The sequence below is a fragment of the Nannobrachium achirus genome (assembly GCF_963921795.1).
Source record: "Nannobrachium achirus genome assembly, chromosome: 22".
NCBI lineage: Eukaryota > Metazoa > Chordata > Actinopteri > Myctophiformes > Myctophidae > Nannobrachium > Nannobrachium achirus.
Genome location: NC_137829.1, coordinates 9621059 through 9641808, shown reverse-complemented (window position 1 = coordinate 9641808; position 20750 = coordinate 9621059).

Genomic DNA, 20750 nt, shown 5'->3' with positions numbered 1-20750 from the left:
GGAGCGCCACACCTACCATCAGCTCCCAGTATTTGCCGCACCACTTGCTGCACCCAAGCTGTGCTATAGTCATACGCTGAGTTGGCGGTGCCCGGAATCGAACCCTTGAGGTCCAAAGGCGAGAGCTCTACCGACTGAGCTACCCGGACTCTCATAATATTGACCTGGATTGTAAACCATTTTCATTTCCCTCTTAATACTAATCTACAGGATTGCAAACATTGCAGAGTAGAGACAGGTGACAAACAATCAATAAACTTGTTCCGACCTTTTCAGCAAACATGTTTAAAACCATTGCAATGTCCAGGTACAGGAATGCGTTCACATGTACAGATAATAATGACATATGCATGCGACACTAACAAACATGCAGACAGCAGACACTTCCAAGATGATTTATTTAGAAGCGGTTGTGTAGTTTGATGTGTGTGTGTGCATTGTCCCTGTTAGTCTCTATGGGGCACGGGCACGGGGTTGGGACACAATGATACTGACGATGATACTGGCATGATACTAGGTACTAGGGCATTCACAAATAGTGATTTTTAGTATTCTAATTATTCGACTTCAAAGTATTCGAATAGTCGAATATTCGACAGGACTGGCCAAACTGTCAAATATTAAGTACAAGAGGCGAACATTGTGAAAATAGACGATCTACATGCTCACAACGCCTCGCGCTGCGTTGAGGCGTTTTGTGCATGTAGATCTGCTATTTTCACAATATTTATCTGCGGAACCGAGTCACATTAAATGTAATACCTACAGTTCCAAGTGCTTGTCAGGGTGGGGGTCCCCAGTTCAAATATGTTTATTATGGGGGTCACTGCCTAAAAGGTTTTGAGAACCATTGACAACTCATTCTTATGACTTCCTATCTAGCCAAGCTTTATAAACTATATATTAAAGCTATACTGTGTAAGTTGCTCAACTGGTGGTCTGTAGCAGTATAGCAAACCGCGGTCGCGTTTGCTTTTTTCGTCCGTTTTTCGCTCGCGGACCGGGCCGTCAGACCACCGCGTCCGCCTCGCCTCGCCGAGGCGCTTTCAGTGAGGTCTCCCGTGTCCTTCTACGAGCAGCGGTTGGAGAGTTACATGCTAGACTCCTCCAGTGTAAACACTGCATTGTACTTCCTGAAGGCGTGTTTCCTAAACCCACCAGAGAGCCCGGCAGTGTATGTTCTGCGCTGTGATTGGCCGGCAGTGTATAACCCTCGCTGTGATTGGCCGGTAGTGTGATGACGCAATTTTTCCGCGAAAACCGGTCCCGGGCAGGGATCATAGAAAACATATAAAGAGAAGGCTTTAGAAGCTGAAAATAACGGAGTGGGGGTTCTAAAACTTTAGCGATTTAACAGCTAGGACCATTTTAAGATTTGTTTTATAAAAAAAGTTACATGGTACAACTTAAAAAAAAAAAAAAAAAAAAAAAGCGAATATTCGACTTCGGTGAACAACGTCGAATAGTGACTTTGATATTTGAATATTCTAATATTTGGTGAATGCCCTATAGGTACCATGGTAACATGACGGGACACCCTGTAACAGGGCCATGACATCCCTGCCATTCAGGACTGTGAAAGGGGGCCTGATATGACAGGGCCTGACATGCATACACAATTCTAATAATCTAAACAGGCTTTTTGAGCGATGCAAACCGTTCCTACGAATCTAGCGCAGCGTAGTTCATTTGGACACGGAAGTTAGAGTCTAGATATACCCCGTACCCCCCCTCTTCATTCGCTAACAGTTAATTAATTAATACGCCCACGTTCATTCTTACTTCATTCTCATTCGCTACAAGCTACTTCACACACACCCTCATGTCTCAGCGTAGTCCTTATAAGCAGCCTCTGCTCACTGCTCATTCTACATGTTCAGCTGTCAAAGCAGGTTGTGTGATGTGTGTTGGGAAAATCCTCCACCTCCCCGGCCGCGTCCCTGTGGCATTTAGCTTCAGTTGTAATGGATGCTCTGTGATAGGATAACATGTGGATTGTACTATGGTTATTCCATGATTGTGGTATGATGAAATGTTGATTGTACTATGGTTATTCTACCGGTATGTGCTGTATTTATGATGTAATTGGAAGTTCATGTGTTATGTACATCTGTAACTTATGCTCTGCTCTGGGGGGGTCTGAGATAGCAGATTCTGTTATGTTATGGTTACACAGATAAATCTGTATATCATCAGAGCAGAGCCCATCTGCCAAACTCAATGCAATATCATTGCATAAATGGTTATGTTATTTCTAATAAATGTCAAATGGTTAACTCTAAGCTGAAGTGTTTAAATGAATTGACTTAGTGTGTAGGTCCCTATGTCTCTATATGTATCCAGTACCAACCCTACTGTCGCTATGTATGCAGTACCAACGCTACTGTCCCTCCCTATGTATGCAGTACGAACAGCTACGGTCACACGAGAGTCGAGACTAACGTCATAGTACGCAAAGACCGACATCGCCACAGCTGTTGTCACTGACAGAACGGCGTGTGTCGTGTTTGATACCATGCAAAGTTTTCTTTCCCTGGAAAGTATGCTAATAATTACATAAGAATTAGGGGTGTAACGAATACATTTTAACAACAATACATGGTTGCAAATACAATAAATGGACGATATTCGTTCATTTAGTGATACAATACCCACCAGCCCTGTTGGGATATGCTACGATATGTTGCTGTTTTCTTAATATAGTTGGATCGTTGAAATCAATGCATAGATACTATTACTGTATTGTTACACCGCTATAGTGCTTACTATGGTGCTTACCTGTTATCTATGGTTCTCACTATGGAGCTTACCTGTTATCTATTCTATGGAGCTTACTATGGTGCTTACCTACAGATGTGCCATTTCAAAACTTCACACGTCCTGCCATTGGCAAGATTCTTTTAAATGATATAAGCAACAATACACAATAAAAATAAAGCTTACGTTTGAATTGGGTGTGGGGGCAGTAAGGGACCTGGATAGGGGCACTGACCCAAAAAAGTTTGAGAAACATTGCTCATAGACTTTATAAAAACTGTATTTCCAAAGGTTAATAATTTCAAAATCTAAAGCATTTCAAAGTATAAAGTCCACAATTCGCTGAACATTTTAAAGTTTGGATGGAGTTTCTAGGTGAAAGTATAAAGGAGTAGACTAGACACCAAGGTGAGTAGAATAAATAATCTAATAGTGAGTGTGCTCGCTGCATTGCAACAAACACAATAAGAAGATAATATATGCAGTACTGGATGAGAAAGACATATGATTGGGTGCTCCAGCATACTGTATGCTGTGGTATGCACCAGGCCCTGGGCAATCCTATAAATGGTGACAATCCCTGTCTCAATCTGATAATAGATACAAACAAATAAAGGAAGCAACCAAGAAAACAGACACGACCAGCAGATGGAGTTGGAGGGGATGTCACAGAGACGCTTTCCTTCTTTGAATGATGACATTTGACTCTGTAAGTATCCTTGCCGAGCCATGTGGCGCATATAGGTCAGGAGCCTATTGTGTTTCTGTAGCGCGAGGTGGCTTGATGTACATCAATGTACTTGAAGTACATCCCGCGGCTATGTTGTACCCCTGGACATGACACATGCAGGGATATACTCCAAATCCAAGCCTTTATGCAGTTTGCCAGACAGCGTGGCATTAGGTCCCATTTTTATAGTCTGCTATGACCCAGCCGGGGGATTTAACCCTGATCTCCCAAACTCAGGGCAGCCACTGATCTGGCTTTTTGTTTAGAAATTGTAATACTAGCAAATTATTCATAAATGCAATTAGGATTTGTTGTCCCACATAACCTCCAGAAGTACAAATCCAATACTGTATATTACCAGAGCAGGCAGCACAATGTTGTTGCTTGCTTTTCCTTTATTGCACTGGCAAACCATGCCAGTGCTTGCACGGCATGAGGTTCTTTCCGTCTGGTCGTTAACTTGTCTCTGATCTTCAAGTTCAAATTCTCTGTGAGTCTTTGATCCTTTGAAATAGTATAGTAAAAACACCATTGCATTTAAATTTAGAACAGCATAATCTTCGCTCTGCATTTCTTTTGTTTTGTTTTGTTTTGACTTCATTTGGATAATATATTTTATAGTTTGGCTGGAGGTATTAATATGGAGTACACAGCCCTTCAAAACAGGAGAATTATTTTCAAGTACAATACTGAAAGAGGAAATTGGCTGCTCAAGGCCTTGCACAGCCTTGGTTGTGAAGCAAATACTGTGTATTACTCAGTTCATCCCTGGTTCATCCACACACCATGACTCATTTCCTGCTGGTGATTCACAAACAAACCCTAATTTTGTGGTCATAATTATTAATTATGCAGTATTTGTAGTAGTTATTGCAGAATCCAAAACAGAGAAAAGTTTTGGACAAGGTAGACAGCGATCAATTGATGAATGGACAATGCCAAATCCGTTTTTCTTCTCTGTTGCCGTTATCGGTGAGGAAATGAAGTAAATCCGCACCTGAACGTCCTTCACTTTGAAATGCAGCATGTCCTTCACTTCCATTGTTAGCTCAAGTTTCTTTTCCCCATCTCCTGTTCTCTCAACTTTCTCCAGGTATGTAGGGGTGTGTCCGGTATTCACTATCTCACATTCTAGCCAGCCTCATCTCCATTCTCTCTCTATCTCTTCCCCCTCTCCCAGTTCCCTCCCCTCCTCCTCAAGACTGTCTGCTCCTGGCACAGCAACATTGTTATTAGTGTCATAATTTACCTTCTTATGCAAACATGACCCTGTCCTCGATACGCTCAAAGGCAAAATATTCATACTGTAGTCACCGTGAGACCAATAAAGAATGAGATAGGAGGGACATAAATTATCACCATGCAGCTATTTCATATTTCACTGAGTAGCCCTCCCCTCCCACACACTTGCACGCACATGCACACGCACACATACAACACATGCACACACATGCATGTATGCACACACAACCACACATACAGACATACACATAGATATGGGGTAATGTGATGCATGAGCATGTGTGTGTATTTGCACATGTGTGTTTTTCCGCAATAGCTATACATATGAAAAAGGTATATTTCATAATGTGATGACATATGTTTTACATAAGATAAATAGATCAGCAAGGACGGGCATGGGAGAGAAAGGGCAAGAGAGAAAGAGAGAATTGAGGGATGGACAAGTAAATGGGATACATGTAGGGTACGTTTACTGTAGACAGAGGCATTCTGCATTTTTATTTCGGTTTTGTCGGAATGTGTTTTCAAGACGTATACCGCTCAATAAATCTGCCGTGACTGTAAATAATCCATCTGACAGAATGGGGGAATATCTGGAGTGTTCATTTAACTCAGAGAGTGTATATGGGGGTTATACTTGTATAAAGTGAGAGAGGGTTTTTGGTGTGGAGCCTTAATGGAACGAACTAAGTTGAATGGATCTAGGGGACTATTGTGCTGTATGGATTCAGTAGCCATATGCAGACTTATGGGTTTGACCTTGGCAGCCTCTCTCTCCCTCCCTACATGTTACCCCCTTCACCACCATCCCATCCCCCGTGTCCCACTCAACCTTGGCTAATTAGCTCACATCCCAGTGGGACATGTTCAACACACAGTACATCCACAACAAGGACATTACAACTGCAACGCTCCCCCCCCCCCCCCCCAACTCCTACTTGCCTCCTCCTCGCTCACTCACTCATTTTACCAGCACTTAGTGGCATATTTCCTTGACTGTGTATAGTATATATAACATAAGTATAGTATACTATAACAGGGTGCTGTAGTGTGGGCCAGTATTTCATTCTTTCAAGGGTCAGACAAGCAATTAACATATTTTGAAGTTGCATTACTTTCACAATCGCTTCAGCCATAAGTTATTATGACATTATGTAAAGATTGTTCAAAACCTTGGATACAACACTTCAAATTGGTGTATGCCAACCCTGTTATAAAAACCTTGATTTGTGCAATTTCATTTTAGAATGATTGGTTCAAATGACTCAATATATCATGAAATACTCTTTGAGACATAAGATAAGATAAGATAAGATAATATAATATATAAACCCTATATTGATCCTGTGAGGGAAATTTAGTCGCCAAAGACAGTACAGCAGTTACACATACTGATTACAGGGCAAGAAAAAAGTAGTGTATACATCATGATGGACAGACATCGCAACACAATCAGTAAGTTGGTAAAACATAAATAAGACATGCAACACACAATATACACTACACAATATACACTATACACCCTCAGCAGAGCTAGCATAGTGCAAGACAAAGGAAAAAACAAGAGCGTGCTCTTGATCTAAACATTCATAGTGTTTCTCAACAGGGGCGGTACAGCTCCCCAGCCAGGGGACGTACAGAGACATTTTGGGACCCTGGAAGCAATATATACTGATCATTACACTGACCGTGATACTGACCATGATACTGACCATGATGCTGATATGATACTGACCATGATACTATGGTTAATGACTATGGTGCTGACTATACTGCTGAATATGGTGCCAGTCCAGGATAAAGCAAAATCAGTAACAGGGAACCTCTGTTACATGACCATTACACTGTCATGATATTGACATGATAACTGACCATGATAACTGACCATGATACTGACATGATAACTGACCACGATAACCGACCATGATACAAACCATGATACTGACAATGATACTGACCATTATACTGACATGATACTGACAATGATAATGATACTGACATGATACTGACATGATACTAATGAGGATAAAGACGTGATACTGAATATGGTGATAACTAGGTTAATGACTGGTACTGGAACCTTTCAAGATATGATGACATTAAAGGGATATTCCACTTTCAAAAATGTTGGTCATTTTATCGTCTATTCAGGCTTTTATGAACACCCTGAACAGATTTTAAGTTGCTTGATTCAATATTTAGATATTTGATGTAAATGTTATCAGGCCCTCCTCCTCCAGGACCTCTCCCCATTCACACCCATTGTAACGTCAAACTCCATTTTAACCATGATAAATTCATTAAAAGCACCCATTATTTTTTCTGGTGACTCATAATACCCACCTAATATGTGAGCAGGCCGTGGTTTTTTGATAGCTTTTTTTATTTTTTTTTTATTTTTTTTCCATTTTACCAAAGAATTATTACAAATAAATTAAAAAAGTTATCGAAAAAACATCATTCTCTTCTAGCACCACCATGAGGCAGATTCTTGCAAAACACATTTTTGGACACTGCTCCTACAGATTTTGCCCTAAAATCACGCAAGGCAGTACTCTCTACACAGCATCTCTAAAGTCTTGTCATCAACATGGATCTGTCCCATTTCCCATATTCTCTCCTGATTGGCTACCATTGCCTTCTAATGTTTGTGTATGCGACCTGACGGCCGCTTATCTCCCGATTTAGGGAATCCTACTGGTTAAAATATGTGTAAAATAGTTCTATATTCAGATAGAAATCATCGCTATTGGTGTTTGTTCAGTAAGAGTGATCTCATCTCACAGCTCTTTAGGAAACAGAAAATATATTTTCATGTCAGCAATTATAATTATATACATTTTGATATTTTAATGAGCCTTTTCAAGCCTTTATTTGACAACGAGAGTGGAGAGAGGGAAATGGCAGGAGAGAGATGGGAAAGGACAATGCAGCAAGGGCCTCGGGTTGGATTTGAACCGGCTGCAGCAAGGACTGAGACTCGATATGGTAAGCTAATGAATGGTCTTTGTGGGGTTCTTTCACCTGACAACTTGAACCCTCGCATCCCTATTCTGAGGAGAACTTTAGCCAAAAATAGCAGATCTCCTATTTTTGGCAAATAGGTTCTCCGCCACCGTTGCCCCTATCCATGCCAATGTATTCACTAATAAATGAATGGCCATGGAGATCTCTGTGCAGTCCTTGTCCCTTTTATGCCCATATATGGAGATCCCTGATGTCATCAATATTAAGCCCATATCTTGGAAAGCCCATATATGGACATACTGTGTCAATCTCATGTGGTCTATGATGTCAGACATCTATGATGTCAGCCATCTCCATATTAGGGAAAAGTTTAATTTTTAATTGGTGACATCACAGTGGTGTGGCTGGTTCAGACAAGGATCTCCATGTATGGGCATAAATGGGGTTGTATGTTGTGATGTCATGGGAACCACTCTAACAGAATCCCTTTTATGCCCATACTGTAGAGATAATGTAATCAATATTAAGGCCATATCTAACAGGACTTCATATGGGAATGGCCATATGGAGGAAGACAAACCATATCTGTGTGGTTGGTTCAGACAGGGATCTCCATGCATGGGCATAAAAGGGATTGTATGTAGTATGATGTCAGATGTGATAGACGTCATAGGATTTTCACATAACGAATAACTGAATAAGCATGTTTAGGGTCTCACAGCCTTTCTCCATATACAGTACATGGATCTCCATATATGGGTACCTGGAGTCTCCGGGTAACTGGTCCGACTGGCCAGACGGCCAAGACATGGCGCGACCTTGCCTAAAGGTGAGGTCGCTTGTCGCCCTGAGGCGTCTTACTAGTTAAAGTCAATGGAGAAAATTAATTCACAAATACATTTATATAAATTAAACTATAATATAACGTATCGCATGCGTGTCCCGATGAAACTGGTCTATTTGACATATGGCCCAAGTGCGTGCCAACAAAACTTTGGGAGGAATAATGCTTTTACTCCTTTACTTAGGAGACGATGGAAGTTGGAACCTGAAAGATGCAATTGGAAATTGCAAGTGTGGTTGCCATGGTCCCCTTTCAAGTCAGTGGGGAAAAAGAATTCACTAATATTTTAATGGCCATAAATGGAGATCTCTGTGTCAGTCCATGTCCCCTTCATGCCCATATATGGAGATCCCTGAAGAGGAATATGAGGGGGAGGAGGAAGAGGAGGTCATCAACAGAATGGCAGAGGACAAGTAGCTCCTCTTCTGTGAGGTGGCCATGTCCTTCGGCTTAGAGAGGAGGGATTGGGCCTGATCATCAAAGAGGTGGCCATGTCCTTCGGCTTAGAGAGGAGGGATTGGGCCTGATCGTCAAAGAGGTGGCCATGTCCTTCGGCTTAGAGAGGAGGGATTGGGCCTGATCGTCAAAGAGGTGGCCATGGTCCTTGTCTTGAAGGTGACGAGGTGTCATTGCGGGGGCAACCACACTAATGTAATGACAAATGGCCATTTTGTGTTACTTGAAATGTAGGGTACACAGTAACATTTTAAAAGGCATGATGTTATTATTCTGCAACAGTAAACCTTACTGTAACAGAAATAACATAGTAAGTAATTATAAAGTTGGTCATGATAAATTCACTCTTACTGACATTTGAATGGTAATTTGTAACTGGGTGGTATCCAGTATGAATGCAATATTGTAATTTTGACAACTGATATTTATGCATATACTACTACACGTTGAATGCCATTTCATGCCACCATTGACAATTCACATGTTCAGGGGCGTGCTGGCCATTGGGAAAAGCAGGACAACTCCCGAATGGCCGGTCCATTCCCGGCCGGTCCAGGCCGGCCATTAGGAAAAAATTAAAAATAAAATGTCGGCCTTCGTTCCATTTTGGGGGCTGGGCGGCCAACAAAGTAAATCGTCACTGTCGGGCAGAAACCTCGTATCTCCAAGTTTCAAATGTATAATTTTTTTTCGCAAAGTAAAGCCCTGCTTCATCATACAAGGCCGTTGCACAAAAGTAGTGAAAACAGTTTTCACTAGTTTAAATCATTTTTAAAATGGTTTTGGACATACAAGGTTTCCACCCGACAATGACGAAATATAACTCATGTAATTGGCCCACTGGCTTGTCACTTGTCATGATCTGAAATGGCAAATCTTTGAGTAGCAGCAGCGCTATAGAGAGAGATCTCTCTCTAGCGCGCAATGAGGGCCTCTACAACTCTTTTTCCGGGCTGAATCAGGGGTCCAGCATGTCCCTGGATTTGTTGTTGTCGCTGTGGTCTGTGACCCCCAGGTACCCTCCCACACACACACACACACACACCTTCAAGACGAGGACCATGGCCACCTCTTTGACGATCAGGCCCAATCCTTCCTCTCTAAGCCGAAGGACATGGCCACCTCTTTGACGATCAGGCCCAATCCTTCCTCTCTAAGCCGAAGGACATGGCCAGCTCTCACAGAAGAGGAGCTACTTGTCCTCTGCCATTCTGTTGATGACCTCCTCTTCCTCCTCCCCTTCATATTCCTCTTCCTCTCCTTGCATTCGCATCTGCCTGCATCATGTTGTTGCCATGTTTGCAAAAGAGGATACAGACCCATTCATGTTCTTCTTACCTCAAGGTGAAATTAATCAAAAGTAGCGAATGAAGTTGTCACAGGGAAAATTGCCTGCATATTTCTTATGATCTAAACATGGATTTCTGTTCATTATTTTCAATTAAACTATGCATAAAGAGTAATGTTACAGATACTTATCATTTTGAGCAGTTGTATTCATTGATAGAGGTATTTAATGAAATTAAAGGAAAGTTGTATCAGATGTGTCTCTTTCATTTTCAATCACCAATATTTTGCTTTTATTTTGATGGTAAGTTGTGTGATTCAGTGAATAGATGATGGTTTCTGTCTATTGTATCCAAGCAATTGAACACATTCTTTTGAGTTTTAAAATGTTGAGCTTTTGATTAAGCTATCGGTTGTGACGTTTGTATCCAAGGTTTTGGAGAAAGAAAAACATTGACTTCAAGGTTCTGAAATTAATATATAAGTGATTGTGGAAAAACCTTTTTCACAATCACTTATCAGAGGCAAGAAATCCAAAAAGGAGCAGGCAATCCAAAACATGTGAAAACGTGCAGGTCAGATGGGCATGAACAGGTTCCAGAGACAGGACTCAGGAAATCAGAAATATGGGGAACGGAAAACAGAGGCTAAAGAGTCAAGACACAATCCTGTATTCTGGTTCTCTGGTCCTGGAGTACAGCCTCAGGCCTCCGGTCCCTGGTCTCCGGTCCTGGAGTAGGTTGCAACAGCTTAAGTTCAGTTCCTATGGCTTATAAGGCCAATACATAGTCCTTCTGACGTCAGAAAATCTTGTGGTTCGGACAGGCTTTCCAAACCGCTTTCAGGACACCGAGTCAGGACATCTAGACGTTCCAAGGAAAGGTCTGAGACCGCCCATCCGAAGTTAGGCATGGTGTCAATTTGCAGTTTCAGAAGAAAAGGTCAGACAGCGTAGTCAGCACCAGTTAGTCAGTACCATAGACAGTACCATGTTCTTTAACCATAGTCAGTACCATAGTCATTAACCATAGGCAGCACCATATTCCGTACCATGCAGTACCACCGAGACCACCCATCCGAAGTTCGGAATGGCGTCAATTTAGTTATATCACCTCCCTTCCGAAGAAAGGTTCAGACGCCGGAAGTAGTATGGACCTCTATTAGTCAGTTAGTGTGTTACTAAATTACAGTTTGTGGCAGTGGCACCATTTATGACATAACCTAATAATGCATAGATTGTTAGTAATGTGTATATAGGCCAATATATTTCCATCTCATTAGATCAAATGAAGACAGAGGAGTAAACAGAGGGATACAGGCATTGACGGTGATGCAAGTGATTACTGGTAGAGCACAAACCATATCAAGGCTCTGTTGCACAATTACTGCCTTTTAATCTGAAGTTTGCTTGGTGCCTTGGTGCCGCGCCGTTTCCTCCGTAGGCCCACGCTATTATTTTGAAGGGCCGGAAGGGGGTTGTTTTTGTTTTTTTGGATTATCACTTGACGGCAACGATTACGTCATCTAGTCACATGACAGTGTGAGCCCAGAAGAGAAAGATGTCTGCGCCCAGCCCGAGTCTATTTGTGTACAGTATGGAGACCATCCTTTGTATAAGAATGTCTCTTTTGAGTAAATGAAGTCTCTTTATGGGCCTCTCAATGGATTTACTATGGAGGACGTTCACTTCGCGTGCACGCCCGATGTGCGTTGTAAACAAATCGCGGACATTACCGATGCGGGCGGGTGAGGAGCGACGTACAGTAAGTAATAATACCTTTACTGTATACAGTAAGATTGACAGTCCTCACCGTCAACGGCACCATGGTTTTAACCCTTTCAATGACGGTGAGGATTGTCAACGGCAGCAGAACAGTTAAATCTTTAGTTGTTACTTAGAGATATGTTAGGTCTATAACAAATCTGTGTGGTTGACTCAGAAGCCATTTACGCTATAATTAGGTTACGTTTGAACTTAGTGTGAGGTGGTGCAACCGGCACCTGTACTCCAGATGACAAGAGGCCTTTCCAGCAGCCTCCCTTGACCTGCAGTCAAAGCGTCCGGTGCCAGGCAGCTGCTTTCCTGGACTTCAAGTCTCTGTGCTGCTCCACAGTGGAGCAGTCCAAACTGCATTGTCAAGCAGAGCGGCTCCACAGACAGGGGTGTCACATCAAATTCTGGGCCCTGAGTACAAGGATTCACTGCGGGCCCCCCATGAATGTTCTTCATAAGGGGAGGGGGTTTAACCCATTTAGACTGGGAACACATTAGTACGCGTTATTTCATGCTTTAACTATTGCAAAGTCATGAACGTTGCATGTGCATGTCTTTGAATATTTCAAATCCTTTTTTCAAAGGTTTTTTGAAAAAAAAAATGAAAAATTGTTTCTATGTCAGTGATGCTCAAACCTTTTCACTTGAACCCCCCACCCCCAGAAGCAAAATTTGAGTAAAAAATGTTCGCTTAAAAAATACATATACGACTTTTCAAAAATGGCAGATCTACAAGCTTGCAGCGCGGTGTGAGCTTGTATATCTGCTATTTTTCAATAGCTAAAGTATAAAATAACTAAGGCCCCCTCCACCTGGGGCCCTAGTAACTCAGTCCCACTTTTCCCCCCCTTGTGACGCCCCTGTCCACAGATCTCGTTGTCCTCCTGCCCGCCCTCCAGGGGTGACTCACACATCTGGTCATCCCCCTGCCTGCATGTCCTCCAGAACTGCTGCACCGCCGATGTCCCCTGCCTCCCAATCGCCCTCCAGACCTGCTCTGCCTTTTGGTCCTGCCTCTTTGGTCACTTGGCCTTTTGTATGAGGTCTCCAGCTCCACTTTTGCTTATTAGGAACGCTAATAACGAAATAAAACTCAAAGCGACTGCACACCCAGAGGTGGAAAAAGTAATCACATTTTGTACGTACTCCGTATGTCCAGAATTCAAAATGTACTTGAAAGTATGAAAGTATTGGCATCAAAATGTACTAAATGTTTGAAAATCGCTTGTAGATCTGTTATTTTCAAATAGCCAAGATATAAAATAGGGCTAAAGTGGGTTAATGTGTGTTTTATAATATTATAATTTACACCTACAAAGTAAAGTTTTCAAATAAATGTTGTGGAGTTAAAGTACAATATTTGAATCCAAGATGTAGAGGAGTAGAAGTAAAAGTATTGTAAATTGGAAATACTCAAGTAAAGTACAAATACCTCAAAAGTGTACTTAAGTACAGTACTTAAGTAAATGTACTTAGTTACTTTACACCACTGTGCACACCACAATTCGCCATAGCACAATGTGTCACAGCATTAAACAAAACAACATGCTGTGCTAACAAGATAACTACTTCTAAATTAATGTGTGAAGCTGCTTATTATGTTTACTTGCAGAGATGCTAGCTTCTCTCTGGCTTTGTTTGCTGTAAGCAGGGTGACCTTGAGTATGGTATATTGAGCTGACCGTGAACACTGTTTCAAGAGGAGAGGTACAGAACAAGAGAGGAGTGGAGAGGAGAGGAGAGGAGAGGAGAGGAGAGGAGAGGAGAGGAGAGGAGAGGGAGAGAAAAGAATATTGCAATGGAAAACAGATAGAAAGCAATATTCAGTAGATGTTGTCTGTGGTAAAATGTGTGTGCATGTACAGTATGTGTGTGCGTCTCGTTTGTTTGCCAGTGGTCAATAGGGATAGAGGTCCATGGCTGCATTAAACAGTCAGCTCTGTTTGTTTGTTCGTTCCGTCTCTGTGTCATTGAGTTGCTTTCATTAACTACTGGAACTACTGTGCACTTTCCAAACACCCTGAGGGTCACACTGTGAATACAAACACAGCACACAACACTCCTGTGTTCTAAGACACGGTGACACTGTAAAGTTGGCTTTTATAAAGCACAAATCTCTTATCTCAAATGCACCATAATTGCACAGATGTGCTGCACATACAGTACATGCCATGTACACACACATGCAAGCAGACAGACACACACACACACACACACACGCATGCAGACACACACGCATGCAGACACACACGCACGCATGTGCACACACACACACACACACGCGCACACACACACACACACACACACACACACACACACACACACACACACACACACACACACACACACACACACACACACACACACACACACACACACACACACACACACACACACACACACAGCTGTAAGTTAGAGACATGAGTCCTTGGAAAGTGCAGTATTCAATTTGTAACTCTTATGGAGACAAGGACACAGTCCTTTATGAGAGCGGCCACTGAGAGAAAATGGAGGTAGTTACCATAGCAACCGCCAGAACAGCACACAACAAATCAACAAAGCAGTGCGAGACTTTTCCAGGAGAACCATTTAATGCAAAGCCTTGAATCCTACAAAAGTTGTCCTCTTAAGTTTTTTGAGGCCTGTCTTGTGGGTTTCTAAGCCCCAGTGTTTGGTAAAAACCTTGTATTTTCTCCAGACTTGCGTTTCAAGGCCAGAGCTACTGAAATGTGCCAAAGAGCTGTCTTGTTGGGTCATGGCAACCTCAGAGTTTCATTTGTGTGAATCAGCCTTCAGGAAATGCTTACTGCTGCAAAAGCACACAACATGAGAAACACACACTTATTGAAAACATTTGAGTGTGTGCACGTGTGTGCGTGTGTGTGTGTGTGTGTGTGTGTGTGTGTGTGTATGTGTGCGTGCGTGCGTGCGTGCATGCATGTGTGTGTCTGTGCGTGTGTCTGTGCGTTCGAGTGTTCATGTGTGTGTGTGTGTGTGTGTGTGTGTGTGTGTGTGTGTGTGTGTGTGTGTGTGTGTGTGTGTGTGTGTGTGTGTGTGTGTGTGTGTGCACGCGCGCCCGTGCGTGTGTGTGTGTGTGTATATTTTCACTTGACCAATCTGCACACACTGGACAAGTGTTGGCTTTGCACAAGATTAGACAGTGAGAGGACAAAAGCCACAACAAAAACTCCCTATTCCTGAGCTGGTTCAGCTGAGTGGTTCTGAGAAATCAAATAAGAGGGGAAAACATGAGCACTGGCACCGAGTGCCGCCCTGCAAGCTTGTAGATCTGCTATTTTAGAAAAATCTTTAACATTTGAGCAAATCTTTGAAAGCATCTATTTTTAAAGCAAACATTTGTAACGCAACTCTTTATTTCTCTTGTTCCCTGGAACAATATACATATATATATATATATATATGTTACAGTATGTTTGGGTAACTCAGGACGGTAAGAGTAAGAGCGCTTGTTTTGTCGTTCACCACACACTAATCACCACCAGATGGCGACGCAGCCATTCAATAGTGAAGGCGCTGACGTCACTCGTTTGCGACTCTCTTTCTTTATTTACTAACCTAGCCTAGCCTAGCTTAGCCTAGCCTAGCCTAGCTTAGCCATTAGCTCCATTGTAGTCACTTGGACAGGGCGTTTATCGTTTATCGTTAAATATAACGATTGCATTCACCACGGCTTCGTAACTCGCGCGGCCCTGGCCCGCTCTTCGCGGCCACTCGCGCCTGCGGCGCTCGGGGGCGAAGAGCAGGACCAAGGTCCGCTGGCCTTCGCGCCGCTTGCAATGTCGTGGACAATCGAGCGGCACCGCCTGGAGGATGTTGTTGTGGTGACCGCTTGCTCCGCCCCGTGCGGCACCACGAGTGCTCCGTTTCTCGACCGTCCTGTTTCTCTAACAAACCGTGACATATATATATATATATATATATATATATATATATATATATATATATATATATAATTCCAGGGGGTCTTTGACATGAAAAGGTTGAGCACCACTGATATAGAAAACCATTAGGATTTTAGCTTTTTTTATTTATTTCAGATCTTAATGGGTTAACTTACATGTTAAATTACTCTCACGCTCAGGATTTAGCAGTGTACAAACCTGTGTTGTGTGCTTCGTCCGCATGCACCACACCACACACTAGAATATCCTAAACTGCCTTAACCAGCAAAATCCCTCTATCCGTCCTACATTGCCAACCATCCATCCTTTTCCCATGTCCCCTCACTGAGTCGGTTGTTTGGCAGTGACCTTGCTCTAAATTTGAGCAGGAGACACAATGCTGCACCGCGGCAGATGCTGTCTGACAGAGCCTGTCTGAGTGTCACACCAATTACTGAGAGAACTGGAGATCACAGACACATAAGCCTCTGTTGTGTGATGTTGTAGTGTATTGTGTTGAATTGTTTTGTGTTGTGTTGTGTACAATGTCCTGTAGACATATAATCATATAATCCATACAACCAGGAGAAGGATATACAGTTGGACACAGCAAAATCACAGTTGTTACTTTAACCCCTGAGTATGTATTTTTTGAATTGTATTGTTTGTATTAACAATCAGTGTATTCCATTCACATTCAGTTGCTGCAGTGGCTAAACAGCTGTAACTAGGGGGAAATCTCGCTTTTGCGAACGCCCATCATTTCGACCGGAGGGTTAGCGACTCACTAAGGTTAAGGTTAGGGTGAGAGTTAGAGTCGGGTGTCGAAAAGATGAGATGTAGTAACAGCGACACACGCTCCCGTAACTAGAGGGACACTATGGACCTGACTCTGAACTTGAAGTTGTCTGATACTTGCACTATTTATTTATTTGCCAATATTTTCATTCTCCCCTTTGGAATCATTCAGGTGAAAGTGCATGCTGTTATTCCACAGCAGCGCGGTCACCCACTTGCCCAGCAATGGCGAGCGAGCTCCATAGGCGTCCTCGTCTGAACTACTTTAACCGCGGGGTCCCAAATTGGTGGGATGTCATCAGTGGTGTAAAGCAACTAATTACATTTTTAAGTACTGTACTTAAAGGAGTAGTTCACCCCCAAAATTACTTTTTTTCTATTGATTACTCATGCCATGGAGAGTAGAGTTCAATAATATTTTTTAGTTTTTGTCACATTCCTAAGACAAAAATTTGATTTGAGTAAATTTACCCCCATTGATTCCGGATGGTGACCCGTTTCGAAACGGGTCACCATCCGAAATGAATGGGGGTAAATTTATTGTTATCACATTTATGTCTTAGGAATGTGACAAAAACTAAAAATATTATTGAACTCTACTCTCCATGGCATGAGTAATCAATAGAAAAAAAGTCATTTTGGGGGTGAACTACTCCTTTAAGTACAGTTTTGAGGAATTTTTACTTCACTGGAGTATTTCCACGTTTCAATACATCTCAGAGGCAAATATTGTACTTTTACTCTACTACAATTAGACTATTTGACAGCTTTAGTTTCTAGTTAATTGGCGGATTTCGATTATTAACTCAAATCATACATTAACCACTTTTTATACCAATTATACATTTGAAAACTTGTAAAATGGGTGTGGAACATTCTGCATAATGGCTACTTTTACTTTTGTACTTCAAGTACATTTTGATAGCAATAATACTTTTGTACTTTTACTTTTTGAGAACGGGACTTCTACTTAACAGTGCATATCTACATTGCAGTATTGATACTTTCACTAAAGTAAAACATATGAGCACTTTTTCCATCACTGGATGTCATTATAGGTGTTTATAAACATTTTAGCCAATCCACAAGCTCACCGCACGACTGTGAGCTTATATAGATCGACTATTTTCAAAACTAATTTAGAAATGGTTTGTGGTTAAGTGGTTAAAGTATAATGAGGCCCTCTTAGATCAGGCACAGCAGGGAGTCTTCTGAGTAAATGTAGCCACCTTGACCCCCAGAGTGACAAGCAGCACATGTGAGGCACATGGTGGACAAGCTGGGCTACCTGCAGGAGACAGCACGCACGCACGCACGCACGCACACGCACGCACGCATACACACACACACACACACACACACACACACGCACGCACGCACGCATACACACACACACACACGCACGCACGCACGCACGCACGCACGCACGCACACACGCACGCACACACGCACGCATACACACACACACACACACACACACACACACAGGTTGTTTTGTGAGAGGAGTGTTGGCTAGGCGCCTACGGTCAGGGGTGTCGCACCAAATTCTGGGCCCTGGGTACAACAAATTCTGGGCCCTGGGTACAACAAATTCTGGGCCCTGGTTACAAGGATTCACTGCGGGCCCCCAGTGAATGTTCTTCATAGGGGGAAGGGGTTTAACCCATTTAAACTAGGAACGCATTATTACACATTATTTTGTGCTTTAACTATTGAGAAATAGCAGATATACAAGCTCACAACGCGGCACTGAGTGCCTCGCTGCGAGCTTGTAGATCTGCTATTTTTGAAATGTCGTGAACATTTGTGCAAGTCTTTGAAATGTCTCCATTCCGACATGTCTCCTTTCCGACAGGTCTCCATTCCGACACTAAACCTATCTCTAAACCTTACCCTAAACTTAACCTCTATGGAAGTGCCGCCACTCCGACAATAAGAAGTCAATGTCGGAGTGTCGCCATGTCGGAATGGAGAGATGTCACCAGTAGATCTAGTAGATAGTAGATTGTAGATCTAGTAGATCTACAAGCTCGCAGCGCGGTGTGAACTTGTATATCTGCTATTTTTCAATATTCTAAGTATAAAATAATTAAGGCCCCCTCCACCTTGGGGCCCTAGTAACTCAGTCCCACTTTTCCCCCCCTTGTGACGCCCCTGCCTACGGTTACGGGAGAGGGTTGGGAGAGTCCGCCGTCCGACCCATGCTGAGCCATGATAAACTGGGCTCAGGACCAGCAGGCACTGACCCAGGGAGTCTGTTCCATATCACAGAGCAGAGGAGAACACACTGGATCTGTGGGGCCGATACACCCGTCCTCCCCCACCTCTCTCTTTTTCGGCTATCTATTCCTTTATTCACTGGCAAATCTCCCAGAGCACAACAACATGTTGACAAAGCGACCGAGAGCAAACGCAGTTACCATTACAAGGCAATTGTCTTCAGTGCACACAGTATATTGAAGTGCACAGAGACATACCATCCATATGTCCTCAGAAGAAACATATTTGTTCTCTGTGAGATGGGTGAGGGTCACCTCACTCCTGTCCATGGCAAACTGGATAAATTAAAAAAGGAACAAAAGGAGGGACCTACAGTATAAGAGCAAGAGTGAGAAGATGAGCGTGAGTAAAAGAGTGTGACTAGGAGATAGTGACAGAGAGGAGCGACAGAGAGAGAGAGACAGACAGACAGACAGACAGACAAAGAGAGAGAGAGAGAGAGAGAGAGAGAGAGAGAGAGAGAGAGAGATCGCCATCTTTTCAGTGCCTGTGCCTTTGCAACAAGACATAATGTAATCTCTCCTTGAGACGGAAGGATTTTTATAACCTGTGTTGGCTGGGCCTTGAGCGGGAGAAGAGACAGGCAGAGCGAAGGCTGTTTATCCCGCAGCGACCTTGGTATAAACATGTGAAAAATCTTTCTCTTTTCTCTCTCCAGTAAATCAATACAAAGATATTCTCTCTCTGAACAATGTTCTGGCCCTGCCACAAGTTTTTCATCCTGTCTTCGTTCGTGGCTACAGGACGTCGATCACCTACGTCTATGTTGTCGTTCTCGCAGTGAAGTGGAGACTGAGGTCCTTCTCACTGTTACTTTATGAATGCAGCGAGGCCTCCAATGCCACTCTTTCTCCATGCCAATGCCAACCTTTAAGGAGTGGCATAGAAGCGACAGCTGTGGGGGCCTTGTTCAAGTATAGGTAAACGCAGTCAAACCTTGCGCTGGAGTGTGGGCGTGTCAACAAATGTGGGCATGTTGACACAAGCAGGGCTGTGACTGGTCAATCTCACGCAGGTGCACCAACAGAAGTGGCCTCGAGATGCGATGGCCGACTCAGGACCGTCTGAGGTGCATATCAATAGGGTTAGAATCAGTTATAAGTGGAGTCAGTGCCAATCCACCAACTTGAGTAGAGTGGACATGCCCAAGTTTGTCTGTAGATATCCATTACTCCCTTTGTTCCGTTCCACAGTCATCATGTGCACCCATGCCTAAAGGCCTGTCCATAGTAGGCTACTTTGACCGAAATGTTCGGTGAGTTGGACTTTCCGACATGCAAATTTCTGAACTCTCTTTCGGTCTAATGCTTTTCAGAATTCGCGAGTGACGTCATTTTGTAGTCGAATTGACTACATTTGACCGAAAATGGCCATTTTGGTCCAAGTATGGACAGGCCTTTACATTGCCCAGAGTAGAGTCAGCCAGGACATTTTCCCTTAGCCGGGGAGCCACTGTGCCAAAATGATAGAAGACCTGTGATGTCATGACATACTCCAAATTTTAGTTTTTCCTATTAATTTGGTCAATAAGGTACACAGAATGAGAGGCCTGCTCTGCCGGAAACACTGCGAAAAAAGGTTTCCCATTGACTTCACTATACTGGAAAAAAACACACCAAAAAAAGTAGCATGTGAGGGGTCAAACTAAAGGTTCTTCATGATTCTGAATGCATTGCAAGCATTTGTTTTGCATGAAAAACATTCCTTGGGATA